The sequence below is a fragment of the Triticum aestivum genome, chromosome 7D, assembly GCF_018294505.1.
Source record: "Triticum aestivum cultivar Chinese Spring chromosome 7D, IWGSC CS RefSeq v2.1, whole genome shotgun sequence".
Taxonomy (NCBI): Eukaryota; Viridiplantae; Streptophyta; class Magnoliopsida; order Poales; family Poaceae; genus Triticum; species Triticum aestivum.
In genome coordinates this window covers 401,296,322-401,323,936 of record NC_057814.1, presented here as the reverse complement: position 1 = coordinate 401,323,936, position 27,615 = coordinate 401,296,322, and positions in this window count along the sequence as shown.

Below are 27,615 nucleotides of genomic sequence, written 5' to 3'. Positions count from 1 at the left end.
TTCTATTTTTCTAAATATTCCAAAACAGAGAAAAATTGCCATTACAACTGTTTTGGAGACGGTTTAATTACCGTACCACATACCTATTCCTTTTCGGAGTCTGAAACGTTCTGGAAAGTGTCTCTTATGTATTCCTCCGGGGTTATGGTTTCAATAACATTGGTTTCAACATTTATGGGATTACGTGAGATATAATGTTTGATTCTTTGACCGTTCACTACCTTTGGATTTGTGCCTTCAAAGTTGTTGATTTTTATGGCACCGGAACGATAGACCTCCTCGACAACGTAAGGACCTTAGTTGAAGAATTGTTGGATGAGTTATCTTGTGCTGTTTGGTTTACTAAGCTGGATCTGAGAGCTGGTTACCATCAGATAAGATTACATGAAGCAGACGAATACAAAACGGCATTCAAGACCCACGTCACTTGGCTTCACTTTAGATTTTTTATCGTAATTTCTCTTTTATTTATGGGTTGTTATTTATTATTTCGATTTTTGATAAACGAAATGAATCCAAGCCCGACAAGTAGAATTCCATTCGGTACCTTTGGGGTTTTCTTTTTCCTTATGGATGGCGACGTCACCGCGTCTCCTTATTGTTATTGCGATGGTGACGAGGAACAAAGGGCCGGGGAGATCATCGAAATTACCTCTAGCCCAGAGCCAGAGGGGGTCGTCGACACAACGCCAACCCTGGTGGTGGGGCACTTCGAAGGTCTGGAGACCCTCCTTGAGATTCCCCCTTCGATCAGAAGAAGAAAGGCAAAGGAATTGAAAGGTAGAGTAAGAAGCATCGCCCAGCAGAGTGATTGAGGGAGTCTTCCCCAACCCAAGTTTTCCTGCAAAAAATCTTAAACGAGAGTTGTATGACAATACATAATCACCTACATTAAACTCACGCTTTTGTATTCTTTTTTCATGCCATCTTTTAACTTTTTCTTTAAACAATTTGGCATTCTCATAGGCTTGGGTTCTCCATTCATCAAGTGAGCTAATGTCAAATAACCTCTTCTCACCGGCAAGTTTGAAATCATAGTTGAGCTCTTTAATAGCCCAATACGCCTTATGTTCTAGTTCGAGAGGTAAGTGACATGATTTTCCATAAACCATTTTATACGGAGACATACCCATAAGATTTTTATATGCAGTTCTATAGGCCCATAATGCATCATCAAGTTTCTTGGACCAATTCTTTCTAGATCTATTAACAGTCTTTTGCAAAATTAATTTGAGTTCCCTATTACTCAACTCTACTTGACCACTAGATTGTGGGTGATAAGGAGATGCAATTCTATGATTAACATCATACTTGGCAAGCATTTTACGAAAAGCACCATGAATAAAATGTGAACCACCATCAGTCATTAAATATCTAGGGACTCCAAACCTCGGAAAATAACTTCTTTAAGCATCTTAATAGAGGTGTTATGATCAGCACTACTAGTTGGAATAGCTTCTACCCACTTAGAAACGTAATCAACATCAACTAAAATATGTGTATAACCATTAGAGGCAGGAAATGGTCCCATATAATCAAAGCCCCAAACATCAAATGGTTCAATAACAAGTGAATAATTCATAGGCATTTCTTGACATCTACTAATGTTACCAATTCTTTGACATTCATCACAAGATAAGACAAGCTTACGAGCATCCTTGAAGAGAGTAGGCCAATAAAAACCGGATTGCAATACCTTATGTGCAGTTCTATCTCCAGCGTGGTGTCCTCCATAAGCCTCAGAGTGACACTTGCGTAGATCTATTCCTGTTCATGCTCAGGTACACAACGCCTAATAACACCATCTACTCCTTCTTTATAAAGATGTGGGTCATCCCAGAAGTAATGTCTTAAATCATAGAAAAACTTTTTCTTTTGCTGGTAGGTGAAACTAGGTGGTATAAATTTTGCAACAATGTAATTAGCATAATCAGCTACCATGGAGCAGTATGAGAAGCATTTATGACATTTAATTGTTCATCAAGAAAGCTATCATCAATAGGTAGTGGGTCATCAAGAACATTTTCTAACCTAGACAAGTTCATCAATAAATTTTGCAACAATGTAATTAGCATAATCAGCTACCATGGAGCAGTATGAGAAGCATTTATGACATTTAATTGTTCATCAAGAAAGCTATCATCAATAGGCAACGGGGTTCTCAGCTCCCTTTCTATCAATAATATGCAAATCAAATTCTTTTAGCAAGAGGACCCATCTAATAAGTCTAGGTTTAGCATCTTTCTTTTCCATAAGATATTTAATAGTGTGATCAGTGTGAATAGTTACTTTAGAATCAACAATATAAGGTCTAAACTTATCACAAGCAAATACAACTGCTAAGAATTCTTTTTCAGTAGTAGCATAATTTCTCTAGGCATTGTCTAGAGTTTTACTAGCATATTGAATAACATTTAATTTCTTACCAACTCTTTGCCCTAGAACCACACCTACAACATAATCTCTAGCATCACACATAATTTCAAAGGGTAAATTCCAATCAGGTGGCTGAACAATAGGTGCAGAAATCAATGCTTTCTTAACTATTTCAAATGCTTCTACACAGTCATCATCGAAGACAAATGGTATATCTTTTTCAATAGATTAGTCAGAGTCCGAGAAATTTTTGGGAAATCCTTAATGAACCTCCTATAAAATCCAGCGTGACCAAGGAAACTTCTTATACCTTTGATGTCCTTGGGACACGACATCTTTTCAATAGCATCAACTTTAGCTATATCGACTTCAATACCTCTTTCAGAAATTTTATGCCCCAATACAATACCTTCATTAACCATAAAGTGGCACTTCTCCCAATTCAAGACAAGGTTAGTTTCTTCACATCTCTGCAATACTCGATGAAGGTTGCTTAAGCAATCATCAAAAGAGGATCCATAGACGGAGAAATCGTCCATGAAAACCTCACAAATCTTTTCACAAAAATCAGAGAATATAGCCATCATGCATCTTTGAAAGGTAGCAGGTGCATTACATAAACCAAAAGGCATACGTCTATAAGCAAAGGTACCAAAAGGGAAAGTAAAAGTGGTCTTTGATTGATCATCAGCTGACACATGTATTTGAGAGAAACCAGAGTAACCATCTAGAAAGCAAAAATGTGTATGTTTGGATAATCTTTCTAGCATTTGATCAATAAAAGGTAAGGGGTAATGATCGTTCTTAGTAGCTTTATTTAATTTGTGGAAATCAATTACCATTCTATAACCTGTAATAATTCTTTGCGGATTCTATTCATCTTTATCATTAGGAACAACAGTAATACCTCCCTTCTTAGGGACACAATGGACAGGACTTACCCACTGACTATCAGCGATGGGATAAATTACACCTGCCTCAAGGAGCTTTAGTATTTCCTTTCTTACCACTTCTTTCATCTTAGGATTCAGCCGTCGTTGGTGATCAATAACTGGTTTGGCATCTTTCTCCAAATTTATTTTGTGTTGGCATAGAGTGGGACTAATGCCCTTAAGATCATCAAGAGTATATCCAATAGCAGCACGGTGCCTCTTCAGAGTTTTCAATAATTTTTCTTCCTCCTTCTCTGAAATGTTAGCACTAATAATAACAGGATATATCTTCTTTTCATCAAGATAAGCATATTTAAGAGTATCAGGTAAAGGTTTAAGCTCAAACACGGGGTCACCCTTGGGTGGAGGAGGATCCCCTTGGATTTCAACAGGCAAGTTGTGTTTCAGAATAGGTCCCTGTTCAAAGGACACTTCATCTATTTCCTTTCTTTCATGCATGAACATATCATTTTCATGGTCTAGCAAATATTGTTCTAAAGGATCACTAGGAGGTACGGCAATAGAAGCAAGACCAATAATTTCATCTTTACTGGGCAATTCTTCTTCACGGTGTTGTCTACGAAATTTAGAGAAATTAAACTCATGAGACATATAACCTAAACCAATAGTAACAACATCCTTTTCGCAGTCTATCTTAGCATTAACAGTGTTCAAGAAGGGTCTACCAAATATAATGGGACAAAAGCTATCTTCTGGGGAACCAAGAACAAGAAAATCAGCAGGATATTTAGTTTTCCCACATAAAGACTTCAACATCTCTAGCAATTCCCATTGGTAAAATGGTATCTCTATTGGCAAGCTTAACTGTGACCTCAATTTCTTCCAACTCAGTAGGTGCAATATCATGCATAATTTCTTTGTATAAGTCAATAGGTATTGCACTAGCACTAGCACCCATATCACACAAGCCATGATAACAATGATCTCCTATTTTAACAGAAATAACAGGCATGCCTACCATAGGTCTATGTTTATCTTTAGCACAAGGTTTAGCAATTCTAGCAGTTTCATCACGGAAATAAATAACATGCCCATCAATATTATCAGCCAAGAGATCTTTAACAATAGCAATATTAGGTTCAACTTTAACTTGCTCAGGAGGTGTATAAGTTCTAATATTGCTTTTACGAACCACAGTTGAAGCTTTAGCATGATCCTTTATTCTAACAGGGAAAGGTGGTTTCTCAACATAGGCAGTAGGAACAATAGGATCATTATAAGTGATAGTCTTTTCTTCAACTTTAATAGGTTCAACTACTTTTACTTCTATGGGAGGATGATATTTAAACCACTTCTCCTTAGGGAGATCAACGTGAGCAGCAAAAGATTCACAAAAAGAAGCTACTATCTCAGAGTCAAGTCCATATTTAGTGCTAAATTTACGGAAAACATCGGTATCCATAAAAGATTTAACACAATCAAACTTAGGTGTTATACCTGACTCCTTACCTTCGTCGAGATTCCAATCTTCAGAGTTACGTTTAATTCTTTCCAATAAATCCCATTTGAGTTCAATAGTCTTCATCATAAAAGAACCAGTACAAGAAGTATCGAGCATGGTGCGATTGTTGTCAGAAAGCCGAGCATAAATTTTTTGAATAATCATTTCTCTTGAGAGCTCATGATTGGGGCATGAATACAACATTGACTTAAGCCTCCCCCAAGCTTGAGCGATGCTTTCTCCTTCGCGAGGCCAAAAATTATATATATAATTACGATCACGATGAACCAGATGCATAGGATAAAACTTCTGATGAAATTCCAATTTCAATCGTTTGTAGTTCCATGATCCCATATCATCACATAGCCTATACCATGTCAATGCATCTCACTTCAAAGATAAAGGGAAGACCTTCTTCTTGATAACATCATCGGGCATACCTGCAAGCTTAAATAATCCACAAACTTCATCCACATAGATTAGGTGCTCATCAGGATGTAATGTTCCATCTCCTGCAAAAGGATTAGCTAGCAGTTTCTCTATCATATCCGAAGGAATTTCAAAGTAAACATTTTCATTTTCAGTAGGTTCAGTAGGTTGAGGAGCAACTCTTTGCTCTACTGGTCGGGGTGAAGATACCACGAACAAGCCCCTCAGAGGATTACTTTCCATAGTAACAAGTGACAGTAAATTTCAGCACACTATATAAAATTTTTCCTTACCGAATTCCACCTAAGAAAGGCGCTTCACTCCCCGGCAATGGCGCCAAAAAAGAGTATTGATGACCCACAAGTATAGGGGATCTATCGTATTCCTTTCGATAAGTAAGAGTGTCGAACCCAACGAGGAGCAGAAGGAAATGATAAGCGGTTTTCAGCAAGGTATTCTGTGCAAGCACTGAAATTGTAGGTAACAGATAGTTTTGTGATAAGATAATTTGTAATGAGCAACAAGTAACAAAAGTAAATAAAGTGCAGCAAGGTGGCCCAATCCTTTTTGTAGAAAAGGACAAGCCTGTACAAACTCTTATATAGAGAAAAGCGCTCCCGAGGACACATGGGAATTATCGTCAAGCTAGTTTTCATCACGTTCATATGATTCGCGTTCGGTACTTTGATAATTTGATATGTGGGTGGACCGGTGCTTGGGTGCTATCCTTACTTGGACAAGCATCCCACTTATGATTAACTCCTTTTGCAAGCATCCGCAACTACAAAAGAAGTATTAAGGTAAACCTAACCATAGCATGAAACATATGGATCCAAATCAGCCCCTTACGAAGCAATGCATAAACTAGGGTTTAAGCTTCTGTCACTCTAGCAACCCATCATCTACTTATTACTTCCCAATTCCTTCCTCTAGGCCTAAATAATGGTGAAGTGTCATGTAGTCGACGTTCACATAACACCACTAGAGGAGAGACAACATACATCTCATCAAAATATCGAACGAATACCAAATTCACATGACTACTAATAGCAAGACTTCTCCCATGTCCCCAGGAACAAACGTAACTACTCACAAAGCATATTCATGTTCCTAATCAGAGGAGTATTAATATGCATAAAGGATATGAACATATGATCTTCCACCAAATAAACCAACTAGCATCAACTACAAGGAGTAATCAACACTACTAGCAACCTACAAGTACCAATCCCAGATTTAGAGACAAGAATTGGATACAAGAGATGAACTAGGGTTTGAGAGGAGATGGTGCTGGTGAAGATGTTGATGGAGATTAGCCCCCTCCCGATGAGAGGAGCGTTGGTGATGATGATGGCGATGATTTCCCCCTCCCGGAGGGAAGTATCCCCGGCAGAACAGCTCCGCCAGAGCCCTAGATTGGTTCCGCCAAGGTTCTGCCTCGTGGCGGCGGAGTCTCGTCCCGAAAGCTTGCTTCTAATTTTTCTTCGGACGAAAGACTTCATATAGCAGAAGATGGGCACCAGAGGGCCAACAGGGGGCCCACGAGGCAGGGGGCGCTCCCACGGGGTAGGGCGCGCCCCCACCCTCGTGGCCAGGGTGTGGGCCCCCTCTGGTATTTCTTCCGCTCAGTATTTTTCATTATTTCCAAAAATAACTTCCGTGGAGTTTCAGGACTTTTGGAGTTGTGCAGAATAGGTCTCTAATATTTGCTCCTTTTCCAGCCCTGAATTCCAGCTTCCGATATTCTCCCTCCTTATGTAAACCTTGTAAAATAAGAGAGAATAGGCGTAAGTATTGTGACATAATGTGTAATAACAGCCCATAATGCAATAAATATCGATATAAAAGCATGATGCAAAATGGACGTATCATGAACCTCGAGGGTGGATCCTCTTATGTTCACCTTGATGATTACATCGAGTGGAATCCTCTGTGGGTGATTCCTTGGGTTTTCCCCTTGATGTTTGGACACACGGTTACCTTGACTTTACTTGAGACCCTTGGGAAAGTCGGGCGGGCCCGGAGAGCACCCGCAAGATGGTTACGAGGCACGGCCGGGCCGGCAGGCCGCCCCCGAGTGGGCTGGGCTAGCCCTTGACGTATTTCCTCAAGACGGGGTCACATTATCGTGAGTCTCTGCTCGTCTCCGCACGCTAATAATACAGTATGGTTTGGGTATTTGTTCTGAGTTGGCCTTTGTCCTTTACGCACTAACCACCACGCGAGAATAGTTATGGGCCTCGACGTCATGGTATCAGCCGAAGCTTTGTCAAACGTCCAGTTCAGCATTGCGGCACGACCTGGTCGGCGCCCCAGTGGAGGTGGCCTGGATCGCCCTGCGCGCAACGATCCGGAGTGCAACAGGCGATGGGCCCAGACCCCGGAGTGCTTAGGATGTAGACCGGCGGGGACCTCTCTGCTGAGCCTAGGTAGGGCTGTGACATGTTGATTCTCCGAGGCCGGGCATTGACCCAGAAAAGTGGATCCTGCCAGAGTGATCGAGCGTGTTGGAAAACATGGTGCACCCCTGCAGGGAAGTTATCAATTCGAATACCGTGTCCTTGGTAATGGACGTTCAGACTTATATCCTGATCTTATACAACTAGAAATGGATACTTGATATGTGATGGATATGTTGGCTACGGGATTGCTTTCTCGCAGAGAGTCGAGGAAGGATCACTGGGCCTTAATGTTACAACATGCTTGTTAATTAAACTGCTATTCTTTACTCTTCTACATGCTGCAAGATGCTTGGAGCTGCTTGAAGATGCTAGTCTTCGATAGGCTAGGCCTTCCCCTCTATTCTGGCATTATGCAGCTCAGTGCACAGATACAACCCTTCCATTTGATACCATTGCATACTTAGTATAGATCTGATGCTTGCGAGTACTTTGGATGACTACTCACGGTTGCTTTGCTACCCCTTTTCCCCCTTCCTTCTTCTTTCCGGTTGATGCAACCAGATGGTGGATCCCTGGAGCCAGATGCCACCGCCGACGGATACTACTACCTGGAGGCCGCCGAAGGCCAGGAGTAGTTAGGAGGTCCCAGGCAGGAGGCCTTGCCTCTTCGATCATGTTGCTTTTGTGCTAGCCTTCTTAAGGCATCCTTGATTAACTTATGTCTGTACTCAGATATTGTTGCTTCCACTGACTCTTGTGCTTTCGAGCTTCTGTATTCGAGCCCTCGAGGCCCCTGGCTTGTAATATGAAGCTTGTATTATTTTATTTGTGTCTAGAGTTGTGTTGTGATATCTTCCCGTGAGTCCCTGATCTTGATCATACACATTTGCGTGTATGATTAGTGTACGGTCGAATCGGGGGCATCACAAGTTGGTATCAGAGCCGACTGCCTGTAGGAACCCCCTTTCCAACTCCTTGGCCGAAGTTGAGTCTAGTCTTTGAAAAACTGATTTACTAACATGGCTGTGTGGCTTACGGGCCCACGTCGCCAATTGGTTGGTATTAGGATCTTTTATTCCTCGTCTATACTCTGGGACTCTGATCTCTCTTCTATTCGGGTTAAATGATTTTGCTAACTCTATCCTAGGTTCTCGTGATCACATCCATCCGGAGATTTGTATTACATCTTTCTTGATTTGGGAGCCAGGATCTGCTTCGCATTGTTCACGGGCCGCAGGATCCTTTTATCGAGGGCACCCTGCGTCGTCCCCTGCAGATTGCTCGCTCTAGTGGTTTTCTCCGACGTGGATGTAGCCTTTGCTATGTCTCGTTGTTGTATCCTTCCATCGCGTGCCGCCTAGTATGTCTAGGAAGATTCTCTTGTCCGAACTCATACTAACGATGTGTAAATGGCTCTGTATATGTATATGTATGTCTTTAATGACTACTGCTTTGTACATACTGCACCTTTGCTCATTGTTCAAGTTACATCATGGATGACTCCATACACCTGCTCCACCCCTTGTTAAACTGCTCCCTGATGTTTTTAGCAGGATGGCTGACGATCCTCCACCTCCGCCCTATATTGTCGCAATGATGCAGCAGTTTGAGCTGAATCGTCAGTTTATGACTAGGGTAATGGCCCAGTTCCCGAACCAGAATGCTCATCAACAGCCTGCCCCAATAACACTGCCAGAATTTGTGCGCCTCAACCCGTCCATTTTCCAGAACTCCACCAATCCTATGGATGCTGATGATTGGCTTCGTGACATCATGTTTGAGATGGAGTCAGCTAATGTTGCCCCTGCCAGTTATGTCACCTTTGCGACATTTCACCTGAAGGGTTCAGCTGCTCAATGGTGGGAAAGCCACAGGGGTATGCTGCCTGCAGAGACTGTAACCACTTGGCAGGAATATCAGTTAGCCTTTCATGCACGACACATTCCTCAAGGTCTGATAGACCAGAAGAAGAAGGAGTTCCGCAAACTCTCACAGGGCACACTGACCGTGGATGAATATCAGAGGAAATTCCTTGAATTATCTCGCTATGTGTAACATCCCAATTTTTTCAATTTGGAATGTTATACATAGATCATCATTTGCATATCATGATTTATTGCATTTTGACAAATCCTCGATAAATCCCAAGCAACTCAAGGACCCGCGGAGAGAGTTGGGGATTTTCTCAAATTTTCTTATTTGATTTTCAAACGAGGATTGGGATTTTAACTATTTTTCTCTCCGGAAAAATATTTCAATTTATAAATAAACGAGAGGAGAAAATATGACTTCTCCAAAAATATTGAAATACTGGAGGAAAAATGTTAAAATCATTATTTGGAATTTATTGGATTTTATTTGCAATTTTTATTGCATTTAAAAATATGCATGTTTACAAAATATTTATTTTTGATTTTAAAAATGTTCACCCTATTCTAGATTTTCTAACTAGACGGGGAAAATTTATTTCATATTTTTCTGATTTATATTTATTTTTCTATGCAATATTTTCCGCGGAACATATTTAAAAAAAATACCGCGCCGCGCCGACTGGGCCGAGCCCAGCCGACGGCCCACGCCCCGCCGCGACCTCTCCTTCTTCCCCACGCCGCCGGAGTCCGCCGGGAGCACGAAGCCGCCGCCGCCTCGGGCTTTGCCCCTCCCCCAAGCCCTCTAGCCCCCTACCTATATATAGCCCCCCTCCGTTTTTGCCGCCACCATCGCCGGAGAAGCCGCCGCCGCCGCCCCGCATCTAGCCGCCCGCCGCCGCCTGCCGTTCGCCTCGCCCCTCGCCGCCGGGAGCGCCGGAGCCCCGCCCCCTCGCCCGCCGGAGCCGCCGCCCGAGCCCCGCACCCCCGCCGCCCCTCACGCCCCGCCGGAGCCCCTCGCCGGAGCGAGCCCGACGAGGTACTGCCCGTGTTCGCGTTGACCGGTTTTTGAAAAAAAACTTTTGTTTTTAAAAAAAAACCCTAGATCGGTTTTTTTTCGGTTTTCATATTTCACGAGCGTTCACCGAGCCGTTCGTTTTAACGAACGCGTTCGTCGGTTTTTCTTTGTTAACGAACGTCCGTTATTTAACCGTTCGTCCTTTTTTCTTTTTCGTCGAATTTTCGCGTTATTTTCTCAGATTCGATTTCTGATCGAAACTTCGAATCTGTTTAACTTCTCGCTCGTTTATCGGAATCAGGCGATTCAAGCGCCTAGAGTTTCGTCTCGAAATTCTCTTTCCGTTTAACCTACTCAAACAAGTTTTTGCTACAGTAAAATTTGACCTAGATCCAGATTAGCAAACGAAGTTTCTTTCTTTCGCCGTTTGACTTTCGTTGCTTCTTTCGAGTTGATTCTTTTTGCAAACCGGAGTTCTTAAGTTGAACTTTCTGGTTGGATCTTTCATTCGAGTTTTACCTATGCATTAGCTGAGTACTGATTGTATGCTTGTTTGTTTGCGATAGAGTACCCGGAGTGTGCCGCTTGTTACTTCGACTCGCTAGGTTTTGTGGATCATCAGCAAGGCAAGTAACACTTTGATCATACCCCGTTCATACCCAGTTTTATTGCATTAGATCTATTTCCTCGAACACATTGCATGATTAGGATCTAATTAAACTGTGGGTATTGGGAAGTAGTTGAGGTAGTACCTATCACCTGTTTACTATCACACCCTTGGGAGTTACTTCTACGTTGCTTTTATTATTGCCATGCTATGCTCGTAGACGTGGATTGGGTTTGAGAGATATTCATGACAGATGTGAGTGTTTAATAATTGTTCAACTTAAGGTGGCAACTAAAACTCACATCTGGGTGGATTGAGACACCTGGAGAACCCAGTGTTGTCTGTATGTATAAGGTCCGCCACCCAGGCTCAAAGGGATCATAAGATTGTTCATGCTAGAAACTTCCATGTGCAGCCGCAAGCTATTATGGGCTCTAGCATAGCTGAGTAGGTTACAGGATCTCTTGAAGAGGTGGACTAGCAGATGTAGGGGAAAGTAGGTGTACCGGTCCATCCAGAGTAGAGAGTGACTGTTTCTGAAAGACTGTGTCTCGGTCATCCGTTTCTCAAACATCATGCAGTGCGAGAATCAAGCGGAGGCGATCGAGTCTTGTGGGAAAAGTGCACAAACCTCTGCAGAGTGTACAAACTGATCATGATTAGCCGTGTCCCCGGTTATGGACAACTTGAGTATCTAGTACCTGGATTATCATTTGAATCTCATCACCGTGATACTTATAATTAATTTTGTTGGGTTAATGATGATACTTAATTGGGATTGAGTTGGAGGTACCTTCTCAATGTTTCAACCACCATGATAGATAAATAAAATTTATTCCTTTGCAGTAGGATAAAATTGGCTTTTCGCAAAACTGTAACCATAGAGCCTTTCCACCAGCCATATATGCATATAGTATAGCCTTATCATTGTTCATTGCTCTCTATGTGTTGCTTTGCCAGCATATTCTATGTGCTGACCCGTTTCGGGCTGCAACGTTTCATGTTGCAGACTTTTCAGACGACGAGTAAGGTGCCTTAGGTCGTGGTCTTATACTCAGTGATGCCGCTGGAGTTGATGGACTCACTTATCTTCCAAGTCTTCCGCTGTTATCGTTATTAGATGGCCTTAAGCCATGTTTTTTTTACTTATCTCTTTGGAGATATTCGATGTAATAAGTGTGTGATTGCTACTCTGTTATAAATCCTCCATTTGTACTGTGCGTGTCAGCATTACTGATCCAGGGATGACACTGGTGCACAGCAGCACAGGCCATTTGAGGTCTGGTCGCTACAAAGTTGGTATCAGAGCCAGGTTGACTATAGGACACGACCACTAAGCTTAAGCCCTAGAAAACTTCTCTCTTCTCATTTCTGACTCTTCTCCACTTTCTACTCTTTTAGGAATGGCGAATGCAAGGAGCAAGTTCATGCAACCAGATGAAGACACACCATTTGGACGACATTTGAAGGAAGTCACCAAGTACTTGAACATAGGAATACCAAGCGTCACCGGAACCTGCAACGCTACATTAGCTGAAGAGGAGAGCTGGAAGATTCAAGTTATCATTCCAGGAAGGATGTTTAGTGCCATAAGATTGGTTTTCGAAGCACCAACTTGGAGCTTAGGGAAGAGCATGGCCGCACACGTCGCCATGGGACGCATTGGAGAAGTCTATCACCAGGAGCTTAAGGATACAATTTATCAAATTTGTGGACGTCGAGACGCGCAATGGGAGATGATCAAGACCAAGAAGGATGGATCGATTGCAGCTTTCATCCAGGAGCAGAACCAACATATTCGACGCCAGGAGAACCAGATATGCACGGACAAGGAAGAACTGAAGAAGGCATTCACGAAGATCAAGGAGCTCCAAGAAGAACTCAAGGCTACACGCGAAGATTATTTGGAGGAAATCAACGCACTAGTAGGGAAGATTGACGACCTGGAGAATAAGATCGGAGCATTCGTGGGAAATCCAGTGCCAAAAGCAGAAGTCGACGAATGCACTTGTCCGGATAACTACATCATCATCGATGACACCGACTCGGAACCAAGTGAAGGCGAATGGATTGATGAAGCTGGAGCAGACATCATGGAGTTGTGACGCCCCCGATTTGACCGTACACTAATCATGCACGCAAATGTGTACGATCAAGATCAGGGACTCACGGGAAGATATCACAACACAACTCTACAACATAAATAAGTCATACAAGCATCATAATACAAGCCAGGGGCCTCGAGGGCTCGAATACAAGTGCTCGATCATAGACGAGTCAGCGGAAGCAACAATATCTGAGTACAGACATAAGTTAAACAGATTTGCCTTAAGAAGGCTAGCACAAAAGTAGCAACGATCGAAAAGGCAAGGCCTCCTGCCTGGGACCTCCCAACTACTCCTCGAAGCCGAACTCCATGTAGCATCACCCTCGGGATCTCTAGCTCCTGGACTCCAGCATCTGGTTGCGACAATCCGGTATAGAAAAGGGGAAAAGAGGGAGAAAAGCAACCGTGAGTACTCATCCAAAGTACTCGCAAGCAAGGAGCTACACTACATATGCATGGGTATATGTGTAAAGGGGCATATCAGTGGACTGAACTGCAGAATGCCAGAATAAAAGGGGATAGCTAGTCCTGTCGAAGACTACGCTTCTGGTCATCTCCATCTTGCAGCATGTAGAAGAGAGTAGATTGAAGTCCTCCAAGTAGCATCGCATAGCATAATCCTACCCGGCGATCCCCTCCTCGTCGCCCTGTTAGAGAGCGATCACCGGGTTGTATCTGGCACTTGGAAGGGTGTATTTTATTCAGTATCCAGTTCTAGTTGTCATAAGGTCAAGGTACAACTCCGGGTCGTCCTTTTACCGAGGGACACGGCTATTCGAATAGATAAACTTCCCTGCAGGGGTGCACCACATAACCCAACACGCTTGATCCCATTTGGCCGGACACACTTTTCTGGGTCATGCCCGGCCTCGTAAGATCAACGCGTCGCAGCCCCACCTAAGCACAACAGAGAGTTCAGCACGCCGGTCTAATCCTATGCGCGCAGGGGTCTGGGCCCATCGCCCTATGCACACCTGCACGTTGCGTACGCGGCCGGAAGCAGACCTAGCCTAGTGGCATTCCAGTCCAATCCGGCGCGCGCCACTCAGTCGCTGACGTCAAGAAGGCTTCGGCTGATACCACGACGCCGGGATACCCATAACTACTCCCACGTAGATGGTTAGTGCGTATAGACCAAATGGCCAGACTCAGATCAAATACCAAGAACTCGTTAAGCGTGTTAAGTGTCCGCGAACGCCGATCAAGGCCAGGCCCACCTCTCTCCTAGGTGGTCTCAACCTGCCCTGTCGCTCCGCCACAAAGTAACAGTCGGGGGCCGTCAGGAACCCAGGCCCACCTCTACCGGGGTGGAGCCACCTGTCCTTTCAGCCCCCTCATCAGAATCACTTGCGGGTACTCCTCGAGCCGACCCGACTTTAGTCACCACATGTGTCATGTATATAATGTATATAGTATATACCCGTGATCACCTCCCGAAGTGATCACGGCCCAGTAGTATAGCATGGCAGACGGACAAGAGTGTAGGGCCACTGATGGTTCACTAGCATCCTATACTAAGCAGTAGGATAGCAGGTAAGGGTAACAACTGTAGCAACAATGACAGGCTATGCAACAGAATAGGATTAATCGAAAGCAGTAACATGCTACACTACTCTAATGCAAGTAGTAGAGAATAGAGTAGGCGATATCTGGTGATCAAGGGGGGGCTTGCCTGGTTGCTCTGGCAAGTAGGAGGGGTCGTCAACTCCGTAGTCGAACTGGGCAGCAGCAGTGCCGGTCTCGTAGTCTACCGGAGAGAAGAGGGGGAAGAAACAGTAAATACAATGCAAACATAAGCATGACCATGCGTGGCATGACAACGAGCGGTACTAGGTGTGTCCTAATGCGACAGTAGGTGGTACCGGCGAAGGGGGGGGACATCCGGGAAAGTATTCCCGATGTTTTGCGTTTCGGACAGACGGACCGGAGGGGGAAAGTTGCGAGTTCGATAGGTTAGGGAGGTGTGGTGGACGAACGGACTGCGTATCCGGATTCGTCTGGTCGTTCTGAGCAACTTTCATGTACAAAGTTTTTCGATCCGAGTTACGGTTAATTTACTATGATTTTTCAAAGATTTAAGCAATCTTCTGAATTTATTATAATTCGAAAATAAACATTAAATTGCTATGGGCACCCAGTTCTGTGTACACAGAAGTGTACACAGAGGATGACAAGTGGGCCAGGGGAGGTCCAGTCAGCAGTTGACCAGTCAACTGTTGACTGGTCAATAGGGTTAAAGTGGACCCACATGTCATTGTCACATTAGGTTAATTAGCTAATTAGCTAGGCTATCTAATTAATTAATTTAATTAAACAAGATTACTTAAGTTAATTAAGTGTTTAACTAATTAATTAATTATGCTTATTAATATATATTTTCACATTTCCTTTCTTTTTTTTCTTTTTTTTTGGGGGGAGGGGCCCCAGCTGCCAGTGGCACAAAGGCCACTGGAGCGGGCACGGCTAACGGGCGCTGCCCGGGCGGAGGCCGAACCCGCCCCGGTGCGAGGCGAGGCGAGGCGCGTCGGGGCGCCGGCAGCCGGCAGGAACGGCTGCAGGGCCAAGCGTCGTGGGGGCAGCCGTAGGAGGGGGGCAAGGCCATGCGGAGGCTGACGCCGGCGGCGAGGCGTGCTCGCGGTGCGAGCAACGGCGACGCGAGTCGCGGACGACAGAGGGGCGAGCCGGGCGCGGCCAGGGCGCGCCGGACGACGACGGGGAGAAGGGAGAAGGGGGAAACGGGCGGCGCTCACAGCGGAGCGTAGGGGAGCGGCAGTGGGCTCGGGTGGGGCCGGGGAGGCGGTCGGCGACGTCGTGGCGAGGTCGCGTCGGCGTAGGGGCAGGCGACCCGAGGCGGCACCGGGCGGCGGCGTCGAGGCTGCGTTGACGAGCAGCGGCGGCGGGGTCGTCCGTCGGTGGGGAGGCCTTCGGGCGACGGCGGGGTAGCGCCGGGCGGCGTCGGCGAGGTGGCGGCGTGGTCAGCGCGGCGGGTGGCCTAGCGAGCGGCGACGAGGCGCCTACGCCCGATCTAGAACGAGGGGAGGCAGAGGGGGAGTGGGGGCGAGCAACGTGGGAGTGGGGGGGCGCGTGGGTGGACCGATCTAGGTCACCGGGGGAGTGGGGTGGGTTGTAGGCGCGGTTGGGCCGGGGGAGGGAGTTGGGTCGGCCTGGCTGGGCCATGGCCCAGTTGGGCCGAGCGGGAGTACTTTCTATTTTTTTGTTTTTGTTTTTTTTAATTATTTCTTTTCTGTTATATTTTGTTCCTCCTATTATTTTAGTTTTATAAAATGCCAAATGAACACCTAAATTAGTATTACTAATTAGTCCACTGCCACAATTAACTTGGCACCTAAAATAAAATACTTTGTAAGTTTTTTAGTATTTAAAGTATTTAAATAATAGTTTTGCTACTGTTTTATTACCATTTGAATATTTGAACATTTTATAAAAGTGTGGTTCTCCACCATAATTACCTGCGCATTATTTGGCACAACCCGAACATTTTAGTTTTAAAGTTTGAAAACTTTTGTTGTTTGCCTTTTATTAAATTTTGAATTTGAATTGGTTTTTGAACTAACGCGTGATTATCAACACTAACAGAGGTGACGTGGCATCATCAGCGTAGGTTTACTGTAGCATAATTATCCGGGCGTCACAATTCTCCTCCACTACAAGAAATCTCGTCCCGAGATTTAAGAGGGAAGTAAAGGGGGAAGGTTCGGGTTACGAAATTCTAGGGAGCGTTCTTGGTCTTGGTTGTTCTTCTCGAAGAGGTTGATCCATTACATTGATGTCTTCATTCTGCTGTTTCAGGTCATCATGATAAAGTTGTCGTCCTTTCTTCGGGAACTCCATCGTACTTACGACAGAGTAAGGGGGTATTCTGGAAGAACGGACTTCTGCAGGGTTTACTATCTGGTCAATATCATTGGGGAAGGTGGCGGAAAGTATCTCTCGAACTAAACCTTAAGAAAAGCCGAGAGCAAGTAAGAAAGTACCATGAGAAGTTTCAAACGGGTAGGCAATCGTTCGAAGCCTGAAACAAAGTGTGAAAGGGGTTCAAAGCAATCGGAATAAGTATTATGTCTGATGCCAATATAGATCAGTAGGACGGTGGTCCGTGAATTACATACGAGGCCACGCGCGATGAATAAATTTGGGAACAGGGGGTGCACAGGAGAGTCAGGTTTCGATCCTGTGGAACTGTGGGTTATGGGCCCACCATGTGGGTTAAAAGTAGGAAGGGCGGTGACATCTTGCACGATCATGATAGCAAGGCATGGCAGAGGGTAGCCTGTCAGTTATATGTCAGCAACATCGTCGGTACCAAGGGCGAGGGACGAAGAGAACCATTTTCCTGCTCGTTGAAACGAGGCGGACCATTAGGCAAAGTTCTCGTCCATCGGTGGTTACCGAAATGTCACCAACAATAATAACAGGGTCTTACTGACAGAGTTGTACACCGAGGTGTTTACATAAGCAGGAGAATATTACTGCTTAGATCATATAGATCACCAGAAAGGTTAAACCAAACAATGGAAAGGAAAATATGATTATCAGATTAAACAGAAGAATGGAAAGGAAAATGTGTTTAAACACATATTTCAAGGTTATATCCTTCCCAAGGACAAGCTGAGCATGATATTCATGACAGGATATAATGTAGAAAACTCTTTAGGTAGGGGAGAGAAATTTCATGACATTACCCATACAACGGTGTTTGGATAATTGAGCAGGAAACATTTAGCATTGGGCTTCAAATGTTCCTGTTGAAAATCGGAGTACCATAGACATGCTTCGAGATAGCATTGACATGGTCAACAGGTGAAGATCAGACTTTGGAAACAAAAAGGATCCATCAGGAACAACTTATAGAATAAGTCTTACAATTTCCTCATGGAAGAACAGCTAACCTTGCTAAAAGGGAAAACTTATAACAATAGGTCCTCCCGCCAGGTGTGCTGGGTATCATCACCTTACCGGGTCATAAATAGGCCAATGTTATAACTCTTGGAAATATGTTCCAACCATCATATCTGACCGAGATTCAGATCTGATTGGTGTGAGGATAACTCAGACTTAGGAGGCCTGAGAAGAAAGGTGCAACACAAATTGTCGAAACGACATCGAAGATTCTCGGGAGATGAACTATGGATGCGAGTTCCGGACCTGGGTTCACCATTACATCAAGGAGAGGTGAGGAGGTGACTGATTGACTCAGCGACAATCCATTGAGATTTCCAAAAGATGGATTTCCACCACTATGTGAACAAGGAGATAACATTAGCTAGATCGAATGACTTAATGATGTATGCTCGAGGAAAACATACACAGTTAAACATTGGTTGAAATGTGCACCCGAAATATGGGCTAGGTAGCACAATCAATGTTCGAATGATGATTCATTAAGCCATAGACGTAGAATGAAACTATAGACCAATAACTTCAAAGCAATAGGGTTGCTAGAAGTTTAGAATTCACACACCACAGACCATTGGTCGGTATTCCTTTTAGAAACAACACGGGGACCAAGAAAGAATGGTGATGGGGAGAAGTATCACTGTACCAAGATGTCATACGAGGTGGTGAAATTCTTACGACATACTTGACATAAAAGATGGTAATACTCCAAGGTAGAACATATCATAAGCTAGATAGCAAGGAAATCAAGGTACAACACAAAACACGAACAAGTTTGTGTTGAATGGAAGGCGACAAAATGGTCGATGATAAAACAAATCATCGAGGGCAAGGATGGTATTTCTCATCCAGAATTCGATAGATATCTTGGAAGAGCTCAGAATGTTGATGATGTTCACGACACATTTGTAGCGAGAATTTATGAAGAGGTAATCGATCGGCGATGACATCAAGTCAAAGGAATGATGAAGCGAAAAGTTATTGGAACCAGGGGTACGACACAAACTCGAAATCAAGCTTGCTGTTCAAGGCGAAATGATATGACGAGGAAAATCGACGTAAGCTTAGCTCAGCGTCGAAGGTGGTGCTCCGGGAATAAAGACCAGGTAGCACAGTTAAAATCGGCACGATAATAACATAGCCGAGCAGGCTAGGGATGACGTGATCGAGTACGAACTCGTAAACAAAGGAGATTATTAAGAGTTGTTTAATCATGATGCGGACTCGATTCAGTTATCGATGTCCTTGAGTGTTTAATAACTCGGAGCCCGTGAAAAATTGGAATCCATGAGAATGTAATATTTGATGGAGAACTCATAAGAAGTTATGCAGTTCCGTGATAATCTCGAGATACCAGGGGGTAATACTCGACGACAGATCAAAGTAGAGGTTGGAGTGGGGTATTGATCCGTAGAAGACAAGTACTTCCTCTCGTCTGAGAAATGGAATCAAAGGAGATCAATCATGGTCAGAACCACGATTCCAAAGGATCAATTCACATATACCAGATGATATTATATCAAGGAAAAAGTTATTATTATAAGAAGCTTCCATGATAGGATATACATCGTGTCCATGGGCATGAACACAAAGGTTCAAGGTCGACTCCCACTTCTTCATTGCATAACCTTCCATTCGCCTCTCGTATTTTGATAATGACATTAGTTGTCGAAAGTTTTACCTGGTGCAATACCAGATAAGTATGTCCCGCGAAATCTTTCGGGTTCACACAGATTAAGGAAGGCATAGGTTCAACCCATCGGGGCATCGTAGTAAGATATACTACAAACTTCAGGAGTAAATAACACAAGCTCAAAAGTAGAGCATGGTTCACAAAGCAGAGGATACAATTTACCAAAGGCATCAGGTATCCGAGGAAAAGCTCACAAGCTTATTTAATATGAAGGACATTGTCGGATAAGATCCGACAAAAGGGTCTGGTGGTCCACAAGAGATCTGATGTGAGCATTAGTACTCAACCAGAGGAAGAAAGAATGCCAGGAGATCAGACTATAGAAACAACTGACTAACTCAAAGTTCAAATGCAAAAGAATTATGATTTCCAAATCATGGGGTCAGAAGCAACGCTCTGATCAAGGATGGATAAGTTGAGTAGGCTTAGGGGTACAATCGATGGCAATTTGATAGGTCGAGATCCAGCTCACGTTTAAAATGACGTCTGAGCCGGAAGAATGAATTCTAGGATATGATTGAGGATTGCGAGCATTCGCAACAAATTGAATCAACGGACTCAAAATGATAATGACAAGAGATGCCAATAAGATTACGAGACTTATGGGATTAACCATAATGCAAGCAAACAAGAATTTCAAGAGCAATAGGCTCCTGAGGATTTTCGAAAGATCGAATAGTATTTTGAAGACTATTGTGGAATACTTGAATCAACTGGGGATGACCGGATACTCGGTAAGTGCGAGAATTATCCGTAGGGGTATTCAGGTGACAAAGAACAGCAAGGCAGTAAGCTCAAAGGATTCTCGGAACAACAGAGAGAATTTCGGGGTATCTTGTAATAACAAGATCAACTGGGAAACATTGTATGAATGGCGAGTATACGTGGTTATCCATAGGAGTTTATCGATGAAAGGGAATTGCAAAAGCGATGAACACAAGTTCTCGGGTTATCAGCGGAGAGTATCTTCAGGGTCTTCACGTGCAGCAGACGATCATCAGTAATAAGGGGCTCTCCGGGTGAAAGTGATAACGAGATCCTAATGTTAGATTTAGCAAAATTCATTTAACCCGAATAGAAGAGATGTCAGAGTCCCAGAGTATAGGTCGAGGAGTAAAAGATCCTAATACCACCCAATGGCGACGTGGGCCCGTAAGACACACAGCCATGTTAGTAAAAGTTTTGTAATGTCTAGACTCGACTTCGGCCAAGGAGTGTGGAAAGGGGGATTCCTACAGGCAGTCGGCTCTGATACCAACTTGTGACGCCCCCGATTTGACCGTACACTAATCATGCACGCAAATGTGTACGATCAAGATCAGGGACTCACGGGAAGATATCACAACACAACTCTACAACATAAATAAGTCATACAAGCATCATAATACAAGCCAGGGGCCTCGAGGGCTCGAATACAAGTGCTCGATCATAGACGAGTCAGCGGAAGCAACAATATCTGAGTACAGACATAAGTTAAACAAGTTTGCCTTAAGAAGGCTAGCACAAAAGTAGCAACGATCGAAAAGGCAAGGCCTCCTGCCTGGGACCTCCTAACTACTCCTCGAAGCCGAACTCCATGTAGAATCATCCCTCGGGATCTCTAGCTCCTGGACTCCAGCATCTGGTTGCGACAATCAGGTATAGAAAAGGGGAAAAGAGGGAGAAAAGCAACCGTGAGTACTCATCCAAAGTACTCGCAAGCAAGGAGCTACACTACATATGCATGGGTATATGTGTAAAGGGGCCATATCAGTGGACTGAACTGCAGAATGCCAGAATAAAGGGGATAGCTAGTCCTGTCGAAGACTACGCTTCTGGCATCCTCCATCTTGCAGCATGTAGAAGAGAGTAGATTGAAGTCCTCCAAGTAGCATCGCATAGCATAATCCTACCCGGCGATCCCCTCCTCGTCGCCCTGTTAGAGAGCGATCACCGGGTTGTATCTGGCACTTGGAAGGGTGTATTTTATTCAGTATCCAGTTCTAGTTGTCATAAGGTCAAGGTACAACTCCGGGTCGTCCTTTTACCGAGGGACACGGCTATTCGAATAGATAAACTTCCCTGCAGGGGTGCACCACATAACCCAACACGCTCGATCCCATTTGGCCGGACACACTTTTCTGGGTCATGCCCGGCCTCGTAAGATCAACGCGTCGCAGCCCCACCTAAGCACAACAGAGAGGTCAGCACGCCGGTCTAATCCTATGCGCGCAGGGGTCTGGGCCCATCGCCCTATGCACACCTGCACGTTGCGTACGCGGCCGGAAGCAGACCTAGCCTAGTGGCGTTCCAGTCCAATCCGGCGCGCGCCACTCAGTCGCTGACGTCAAGAAGGCTTCGGCTGATACCACGACGCCGGGATACCCATAACTACTCCCGCGTAGATGGTTAGTGCGTATAGACCAAATGGCCAGACTCAGATCAAATACCAAGAACTCGTTAAGCGTGTTAAGTATCCGCGAACGCCGACCAGGGCCAGGCCCACCTCTCTCCTAGGTGGTCTCAACCTGCCCTGTCGCTCCGCCACAAAGTAACAGTCGGGGGCCGTCAGGAACCCAGGCCCACCTCTACCGGGGTGGAGCCACCTGTCCTTTCAGCCCCCTCATCAGAATCACTTGCGGGTACTCCTCGAGCCGACCCGACTTTAGTCACCACATGTGTCATGTATATAATGTATATAGTATATACCCGTGATCACCTCCCGAAGTGATCACGGCCCAGTAGTATAGCATGGCAGACGGACAAGAGTGTAGGGCCACTGATGGAACACTAGCATCCTATACTAAGCAGTAGGATAGCAGGTAAGGGTAACAACTGTAGCAACAATGACAGGCTATGCAACAGAATAGGATTAATCGAAAGCAGTAACATGCTACACTACTCTAATGCAAGTAGTAGAGAATAGAGTAGGCGATATCTGGTGATCAAGGGGGGGGCTTGCCTGGTTGCTCTGGCAAGTAGGAGGGGTCGTCAACTCCGTAGTCGAACTGGGCAGCAGCAGTGTCGGTCTCGTAGTCTACCGGAGAGAAGAGGGGGAAGAAACAGTAAATACAATGCAAACATAAGCATGACGATGCGTGGCATGACAACGAGCGGTACTAGGTGTGTCCTAATGCGACAGTAGGTGGTACCGGCGAAGGGGGGGGACATCCGGGAAAGTATTCCCGATGTTTTGCGTTTCGGACAGACGGACCGGAGGGGGAAAGTTGCGAGTTCGATAGGTTAGGGAGGTGTGGTGGACGAACGGACTGCGTATCCGGATTCGTCTGGTCGTTCTGAGTAACTTTCATGTACAAAGTTTTTCGATCCGAGTTACGGTTAATTTACTATGATTTTTCAAAGATTTAAGCAATCTTTTGAATTTATTATAATTCGAAAATAAACATTAAATTGCTATGGGCACCCAGTTCTGTGTACACAGAAGTGTACACAGAGGATGACAAGTGGGCCAGGGGAGGTCCAGTCAGCAGTTGACCAGTCAACTGTTGACTGGTCAATAGGGTTAAAGTGGACCCACATGTCATTGTCACATTAGGTTAATTAGCTAATTAGCTAGGCTATCTAATTAATTAATTTAATTAAACAAGATTACTTAAGTTAATTAAGTGTTTAACTAATTAATTAATTATGCTTATTAATATATATTTTTACATTTCCTTTCTTTTTTTTCTTTTTTTTTTGGGGGGAGGGGCCCCAGCTGCCAGTGGCACAAAGGCCACTGGAGCGGGCACGGCTAACGGGCGCTGCCCGGGCGGAGGCCGAACCCGCCCCGGTGCGAGGCGAGGCGAGGCGCGTCGGGGCGCCGGCAGCCGGCAGGAACGGCTGCAGGGCCAAGCGTCGTGGGGGCAGCCGTAGGAGGGGGGCAAGGCCATGCGGAGGCTGACGCCGGCGGCGAGGCGTGCTCGCGGTGCGAGCAACGGCGACGCGAGTCACGGACGACAGAGGGGCGAGCCGGGCGCGGCCAGGGCGCGCCGGACGACGACGGGGAGAAGGGAGAAGGGGGAAACGGGCGGCGCTCACAGCGGAGCGTAGGGGAGCGGCAGTGGGCTCGGGTGGGGCCGGGGAGGCGGTCGGCGACGTCGTGGCGAGGTCGCGTCGGCGTAGGGGCAGGCGACCCGAGGCGGCACCGGGCGGCGGCGTCGAGGCTGCGTTGACGAGCAGCGGCGGCGGGGTCGTCCGTCGGTGGGGAGGCCTTCGGGCGACGGCGGGGTAGCGCCGGGCGGCGTCGGCGAGGTGGCGGCGTGGTCAGCGCGGCGGGTGGCCTAGCGAGCGGCGACGAGGCGCCTACGCCCGATCTAGAACGAGGGGAGGCAGAGGGGGAGTGGGGGCGAGCAACGTGGGAGTGGGGGGCGCGTGGGTGGACCGATCTAGGTCACCGGGGGAGTGGGGTGGGTTGTAGGCGCGGTTGGGCCGGGGGAGGGAGTTGGGTCGGCCTGGCTGGGCCATGGCCCAGTTGGGCCGAGCGGGAGTACTTTCTATTTTTTTGTTTTTGTTTTTTTAATTAATTCTTTTCTGTTATATTTTGTTCCTCCTATTATTTTAGTTTTATAAAATGCCAAATGAACACCTAAATTAGTATTACTAATTAGTCCACTGCCACAATTAACTTGGCACCTAAAATAAAATACTTTGTAAGTTTTTTAGTATTTAAAGTATTTAAATAATAGTTTTGCTACTGTTTTATTACCATTTGAATATTTGAACATTTTATAAAAGTGTGGTTCTCCACCATAATTACCTGCGCATTATTTGGCACAACCCGAACATTTTAGTTTTAAAGTTTGAAAACTTTTGTTGTTTGCCTTTTATTAAATTTTGAATTTGAATTGGTTTTTGAACTAACGCGTGATTATCAACACTAATAGAGGTGACGTGGCATCATCAGCGTAGGTTTACTGTAGCATAATTATCCGGGCGTCACAGGAGTCTTCAACGGATCAGAATTTTTAGTAGACTACCATATCAGTAGTAGTTTTTCCCCCATTTAGTAGTATAGCTCAAGCACTTTGTAACGCTAGTTAGATCGGTTGTTTTGCCTTGTTTGGATTGATTGAGTGATATTGATTGAATTTGTCTCATGAGCATATGGGTAGTGTTTTCTCTCTAGACCTCATTCTATTCTTAATTCTCATCTTTTCTAAACCTATCAGACGCCTCCGAGACGCGACACCGGATTTGTTTTCCCGCCAGAGATCACCCATTTGATTCAGCAACAGAATGCCTTGATGCAAGTGTTAGTTCAGAACCAAGGCAACAACAACAACAACAACAACCCACCGCCACCACCACCTGTTGACCACTTAGCCCGTTTCTTAAGGCTAAACCCGCCGGTGTTTTCCAGTAGCACCGAGCCGATTGTTGCAGATGATTGGCTCCGCAAAGTTGGAAGGGAGTTGACCACTGCAGGATGCACAGATGCGGAAAGAGTGCGTTTTGCCGCACATCAGCTTGATGGACCCGCAGCATCATGGTGGGAGAATTATACAGCCACGCACCCTATTGACACTGTCACATGGGACCAGTTTCAGCAAGCTTTGCGTACAGCTCATGTTTCAGCAGGAGCTATGGCTATGAAGAAGCGTGAGTTTCGCAACCTATGCCAAGGAGGACGCACCGTAGGCCAGTATGTGGAAGATTTCAGTAAGTTAGCACGTTATGCACCAGATGACGTTGCTACGGATGCTGCCAAGCAGGAGAAATTTCTGGAAGGACTGAATGATGAGCTGAGTATGCAGTTGATGGTAGCAACTTTCAACAACTACCAGGAGCTGGTAGATAGAGCTCTCATGATAGAAGGGAAGCAACAGCAGATTGAGAACCGCAAGAGGAAGTATGGACAAGGGAAGTACAATTCTGGAGCCCAGCAGAAGCCACGATTTACCCCGAAGCCGGGAGGACAGTTTCAGCATACCCATGGAGGAGGTAGTTCGCACAACCATAATGGCTCCAAGAATGGTAATGGGAATGGGGGAGGAAACGGACAGAACCGCACCAACCCATCTACCCCAACCAAGAGAGATCTAAGTCACATTACTTGTTTCAAGTGCCAGAAGACGGGACATTATGCTACTGATTGTCCCGAAGCCCAAAATGGAAATGGCAATGGAAGCTCTGGGAAGAAGCCGAACCTGTTCAACAAAGGACATGTGAACCACGTGAGCGTGGAGGAGATTGAAGCTCAGCCTGATGCAGTAATAGGTAAGTTTTTGGTTAAGTCATTTACTGCAACTGTTCTTTTCGATACTGGTGCATCGCATTCATACATATCAAGGGGATTCGTAAACAAGTTTAAGATGTCCACCCAAGTTCTCAAAAGCCCCATGTTAGTAACCTCGCCAGGAGCAGAGTATATGGCCACCCAAGGATGTTTTCAGATACGGCTGGCCATTGGAAGGCATGTTTTCCCCTCAGACCTCATTGTTTTGGAATCGCAAGGTTTGGATGTGATTTTGGGAATGGATTGGCTATCGTTGTATGGAGGAAACATCGATTGTGCCAGCAAGACTATTTTGCTTACCACCCCGGAAGGAAAGAGGATCAAGTATGTATCCAGGCATATGCCGAAGAGGACTCAAGTGAATTCCTTATCGGGAGTTGTACAGGAGGAAGTACCAGTGGTGAAGGATTATCCGGATGTATTTCCAGAAGAGTTGCCAGGCATGCCACCAGATAGAGACATTGAGTTCTTGATTGAACTTTTGCCAGGCACAGGGCCAATATCTAAGAGACCGTACAGGATGCCCGCAAAGGATTTGGAGGAAATTAAGAAGCAGATCAAGGAGTTACTGGATAAAGGCTATATACGCCCAAGTTCGTCACCTTGGGGATCACCAGTACTTCTAGTGGAGAAGAAAGATGGATCACTAAGGATGGTTGTTGATTACCGAGGATTGAATGAAGTGACCATCAAAAACAAGTACCCACTGCCGATGATCAATGATTTGTTTGACCGCCTGCAAGGAGCTAAAGTATTTTCCAAGATCGATCTACGACAGGATACCATCAGTTAAAGATTCGAGAGCAGGATATACCCAAGACAGCATTTACCACCAGATATGGATTGTATGAGTATACCGTTATGTCATTTGGACTGACTAACGCACCGGCCTATTTCATGAACCTGATGAACAAAGTGTTTATGGAGTTTTTGGATAAGTTCGTCGTGGTGTTCATTGATGATATTTTAATCTTTTCCAAGGATGAAGAAGAACATGAGGAGCATTTACGATTGGTACTTGAGAAGCTCAGAGAACATCAGTTATATGCCAAGTTCAGCAAATGTGAGTTTTGGTTGAAGGAAGTTGGATTCCTTGGACATGTTATTTCTGGAGAAGGAATAGCAGTAGACCCTGCCAAGGTTGACACAGTGACAAGTTGGGAATCACCCACTACAGTTGGAGAGATCCGGAGTTTTCTTGGACTCGCAGGATATTACCGGAGATTCATCGAGAAATTCTCAAAGATTGCTAAGCCCATGACTGAGCTACTGAAGAAGGACACCAAATTTAATTGGAGTGAGGAATGTGAAGCTAGTTTCCAAGAGTTGAAGAAACGATTGGTTACATCACCCGTGTTGATTCTGCCAGATCAACGCAAGGACTATGAAGTTTATTGCGACGCTTCTCGTCGAGGACTTGGAGCAGTGCTTATGCAGGAAGGAAGTGTTGTTTCGTATGCTTCACGACAACTTAAACCCCATGAGAAGAATTATGCTACGCATGATTTGGAACTAGCAGCCGTGGTGCATGCATTGAAGACATGGAGACATTTTCTCATCGGAAACCATTGTGAGCTGTACACGGAT